The sequence below is a fragment of the Triticum urartu genome, chromosome 2 (assembly GCF_003073215.2).
Source record: "Triticum urartu cultivar G1812 chromosome 2, Tu2.1, whole genome shotgun sequence".
In the NCBI taxonomy this organism is placed as follows: domain Eukaryota; kingdom Viridiplantae; phylum Streptophyta; class Magnoliopsida; order Poales; family Poaceae; genus Triticum; species Triticum urartu.
This window is the reverse complement of record NC_053023.1, coordinates 287,847,465-287,853,069: the sequence shown is the minus strand read 5'-3', so window position 1 is coordinate 287,853,069 and position 5,605 is coordinate 287,847,465.

The following is a 5,605-nucleotide window of genomic DNA, read 5'->3' as shown; positions in this document are numbered from 1 at the left end:
ATGGCGGATGCAAGGAACAAGTTCACACAACAGGAAGAAGATACACCCTTTGGACGTCACTTGAAGCAAGTCACAAGATACCTGAACATAGGAGTACCAAGCTTCACAGGAACCTACAATGCCACTTTACCTGAAGAAGAGCGCTGGATGATTCAAGTTCAAGTTCCAGGAAGGACGTTCATGCCAGTCACTGGGCCCATCGAGTTTTCTTTTGACGCACCAACTTGGAGTCTAGGAAAAAGCATGGCAGCTCACATCGCCATGGGACGCATTGGAGAAGTCTACCGCAAGGATCTCAAAGATACTATCTACCAGATTTGTGGGCGCCGAGATGAGCACTGGGAGATGATCAGCACCAGGAATGATAGATCAATCGCAGCTTTTATCCAGGAGCTAAACCAGCACATTCGACGATAGGAGAACCAGATGTGCGCCGACATGATAGATATGAAGAAGGCTAAGACAAGAATCAAGGAACTGGAGGAAGAACTCAAGGCTACACGTGAAGATTATGAAGAAGAAATGGAAGTATTGGTGGAGAAGAATGACGGCCTGATCAAGAAGATTGGAATATTTATGGGAGGCCCTACGCTAGTAGATGAAGACGAAGAACCCCAGGAAATTAGCCCGGAAGACTACATCATCATCGACGGCACCGACTCGGCTAGGCCGTGTCCGATCATCATGTGAGACAGACTAGTCATCAACGGTGAACATCTCCATGTTGGTCGCATCTACTATACGACTCATGTTCGACCTTTGGGTCTCTCGTCTTCCGAGGCCATGTTTGTACATGCTAGACTCGTCAAGTCAACCTAAGTGTTTCGCATGTGTAAATCTGGCTTACACCCTGATAGAGGCAAAGGTGTCCCGTCTTTCGATGGGACGGTGGCTATCGTTTTGGAGGAAGTCAACTTTGATGATCCGACTATGAACGTGCGAGGATGTCGCGCCTTAGCAATCGCTAAACCAACTCCGAGAGGTTACTGACCACATCGGAGCACGATCAACCTGATGCGGAGCATCCCACGATCATCCCCATGGACACCACTTCAACTATCCAAGCTCCAAGTGGGCCCATGACAAGAGCTAGGGCGCGTGCTATTCAATCCGAGGTGACATCGCTCCTACTTGAGTATTCCTCCTCTTCAAGTGAGACATGGCTACTGCCTAAGTCCGAGATGCTATGTGTGATCAGGTACAATGATATAGGATGAAATCCTAGAGGGGGGTCTTTTCACACTTGGACGGGAAAAATGGCAAACTCTCAAGAAAACAAAGAGGAAATCACTCAAACAATTCCCCAATTACACATCCACTAGAATATCAATACAAGATCCACAAGTCACAAACACAATCAAAGGAAAGATACAATGCCAAAGTTCTTCCCACTCCTAGGAGATGAGGTCTTGAAGATAGTCTTCTCCTAGAGGAGGTCTTGAAATCCACTAGGATTCTTCCCAAAGGGGCCTTGATTCCACAAGTGGGAAGGTAGAAGGAGCAAAGCTCACAAATATCTCATCTCATACATTGCTAACCCTAAACATAGCCCTAGGTACGGTTTATATAGTCTTGGGGTTGAAGTAGATGAAGAGGGGCTCGGATTGGGGATCACAGTCGTCCATCCTGGGAGGCCCGTGCGCACGGGGTAAGTTGGGCCCGTGCGCACGGGGGTCCCGTGGGCACGGTAGAGGCCCGTGCGCACGGGGTTCTCCAGCGTCAACTTCCTGGGTAGTCCGTGGGCACGGGGTCTCGGGGGCCCGTGCGCACGGGTTCACCTAGGACTTCCAGTTTTGCTGCTGTTGCACTCGGTTTTAGTCCGCGTGGCCTTGGGGTGGTTCCTCTTCTCCTTGGGGGTGCTGCTGAGCCTCTTGGTGGTGTTCCTCTTCGTACCTAATGAGACATAGCGTATCTTGGTGAGGTAGCAACAATGTTCCATTCATATCCATATGCAAGCTAAGTAGGAAGGAGTTCACCTTAAGTCTAGTAGGTCCACTTGGAGCTTGATGTGCTATGAAGGTGTACATGGTGATGTCCGTAGGATGCTCCGCATAATCCCCTCCCCCTTGGGAAAGATCCGAACTCGGATCGTAAACCATATCACCATGTACACGGTAGGAATTGATGCCTTGTTGCTCGGTGAGGTGCTCTAAGATGTTGGTGCCATGCAACGTGTATGCCTCCCCATGATGAAGATAGCTCGTGATGGTACCACCTTGCAAGACCTTCAAAACGAAAGAACATGATAAGCACTTGGAAAAACCCATGAGGTTAGCGTGAACGCAAAGCCTATCATTCGGGAAGGGAAATGCCCAACAAGTGAATTTATCATGTGTATCATAAGGAAGGGCAAGGTAGGGGACAAGTCGTGGATGCATATGATGCGAGTACGCCCAACTATAATAAATTCAAGCAAACAAACATGCTTCATAAGTAACATGTCATGTGCGTAAATGGTGGGCATATATAATGCACATGACATAACACAAGCATGAAAGCAAGATAAGAGCAAAGCATCGTCAATGTATTGGTGAGAGGGCGTATGTAAATAGCTATGGGGCATAATGACTCTCCCAACACAACAAGCATCAAAAGTATTGGGCACAAAGAAATCATGGCAATAGCTATTAGGATCTCCACCAAGCATGCAAAGACACATAGAAGTAGTATAATGGTGAATTACATGTAATTGCAAGCAAGGGTCACAATTGCATGGCAAAGGCATGGAAAGAGGCATAACATGCAAAGTGAACAAGGTACAATGGGCATAAAGTAACAAGTGATATATAGCCCATAGCCTTGTGAGAGCCAAGTAGAAGAGATGCGCATAGTCGTTGCATGAAGAGAATGGTAGGAAGGACAATCCAAGGGATCCCAAATCGTCGTTGCTCTCAAGAGCTCCTTTCGTCAACTCTTGGGATTGAGAGGTTGACGAGTATACATGAGTACCTACACACCACAAAAACAAAGGGAAAATTGTGTGTGCATGGTAGATGTACACATCATCCATCATGACGCGCACGGGCTTGTGCTGGTTAGCACAAAATATTCAATTCTCAAATAAATGAGTCGCATGATATAGAAATATGTCATCCATCATGAGAGGTTTGTTGTTATGTATAGCATAATGGAGACTCCAAGGATGTAATGCATCACGAGAAATATGTAGAGCATTGTTATTCATGGAATGCATATGGTGCACACAAGGGATGTAATCATGCGATACACAATAATTTTCATGGCATGGCATATGAGATGAATTGCATAAGTCATGTAAAGGAAGCATGGCAATATCATCATGTGAAAAACAAAAGCCAATGACCATCATCTCGTCATCTATTCCACAAGTACAAATGGGATTTATTTGAATGGGGCATGCATAGCTACTATGTTGAGATTGAAATGATGCAATATGGGATATCTCACTCATAGCATATGACAAGGTTAATGGATTTTCAAACATGATGTGACCAAAAGAATTTTCACATGATATCCTATAGAGCATAGCATCACAACTAGGCAACTCAACATGATCATCATCATATTCATCATAAATAGGTAGCACATCTAAGCATGTAGAAGACATAGTATGTGGTGCATCCATAAGGTGATCATCATCATGCAAGCAATCGATGTGAAGATAGTCCACTATTGGGACAAGAGAAGCACCATCACCTATGTTACCTATGGGGATCCACTCATGTGGTGTAGGTGAGGTGTCGAAGACCAAGTCATGGTCATCTTCATCATGATGGAACCATGTGGGGGGGTGCATCGTATTCCACCATGGCCATCGTCGTCTCCATTGGAGTTATGGACTCGTCGGGAATAAGCACGTCGTCATGTAGGAGACCTAGCACCAAAGAAGAAAACACACTCGGAGTAGAGGTTGAGTCATTAGGAATCATAGTGGCCTCACATGCTGTCTCAACTACCTCACTCACTAAGTGTTTTGGCTCACTCACTCCCTCTTGGATGCTCTCACTCATATGGTTGGTAGAGTCACTCAAACGGCTCTCAACCTCACATAGGATCTGAGGCATGCTCTGAAGTGTGGGGCTAGTGGTGGTCACACTCATCCTCTCATAGGAAATGCTCTCAATGTCATGTAGGGTGGAGACACTCATGTCACTCATGTGGTGGTGGCTCTCCTCACATGGCAATTGGGGCATCTCATCACATGTCGTTGTCGGAGAGATGTTGGTGCAAATGTCTCCATGTTCAATCATGTCATGGTCGTAGCCGTGGATGAAAGCCGAATATGGCACATCATCATTCTCCTCGAAGACCAAAGATAAGGTCTCATGAACGGTCTCGTAGCTTGACTCGGAGTATGAGTCCAATATGGGCGCCGTCTTCATGTTGTTGAAGAGGTTCATGCTCGTCGCCGTGGTCGAAGGGGAGGGCCCTTGCTCGACCTTCTTGTCGTCGTCTTGTTATTGGAGGCCCAAATGATGTGGCACCTCGTAGCTCGTCTGGTGTAGGGTGGAACCCTAAGTGGAGATCTTTCACGAATTGGAGGGGGAATCCCCAAGAACAAGATGAACACAAGAGGAGAAACACTCAATTGACTAGATCCAATCACACATATGCTAATCCAATGACACAAAGAGAGATACAATGATTCAAAGACAACAAAGGAAAGATACAAGGTGCTAGTTCATCCCAATCCTATGAGGAATGAGGTCTTGGTGATCCTATGATGGGGATCTATCCACTAGGTATCTTCTCCATAGGAGGTCTTGATCTATCCACTAGGGATCTTCTTGATAGGAGGTCTTGATATCCAAGGGAGAGGTCTCTCTCTCTCTCAAGAGTTGGAGTGGTACAAGGAGCAAAGCTCTCATATGTCTATCATATCCTTTGCTAACCCTAACAAATGACCTAGGGACGAAATATATAGGTGGCTGGAGGTGAGGGACGAGTGGAGGGGCAAAAGGGGCATCTCCCGGCCAACTCACAGGTAGGCCCGTGCGCACGGGCTAAGTCAGCCTCGTGGGCACGGGGGTAACGTCTGCACGGGGTCTTTTGGGGCCTGTGCGCACGTGGTATCCAGAAACTCTCTGGATAGACCATGCGCACGGGGTCCAAAAGGCCGTGCGCACGAGGTCCTCTGAACCGTGCTTCTTCTTCCATCTTCTCGCCTCCGTCTTCCTTGTGGTCTTCCCGTCCTTCTCCTTGGACTCGGTGAGCTTCCTTCTTTCATGTGTTCTCCTCGTGGATGGTGTAGTTGTACTCTTCTGATTGGGTTCCTCCTTGAAGAACGTGTAGCTCCGCTCACACCTATGCATGCACAAAGAGAGGGGTCAAGTAGTATACCATCCTCGAAGGGTACAAGTGGACATGTGTAAAGGAGACGATTCACCTTTGTAAGCATGAAGTAGATGTCACACGTGTCACTTGACGAAGTGGCTCTTGACATGGTGATGTCCATAGGATGCTCCGCATCATCTCCTCCCCCTCAGGAAAGATCCAACCTCGGATCGCGATCGTCATCACCATGGAAACGGTTGTCGTGGACGGACTTGTAGTTGGACGGAATTGAAGACATGGTGCAATCCAAGTACTGCAAGGTGTCTCCGGAGTGGTATACATGCAAAAAGAG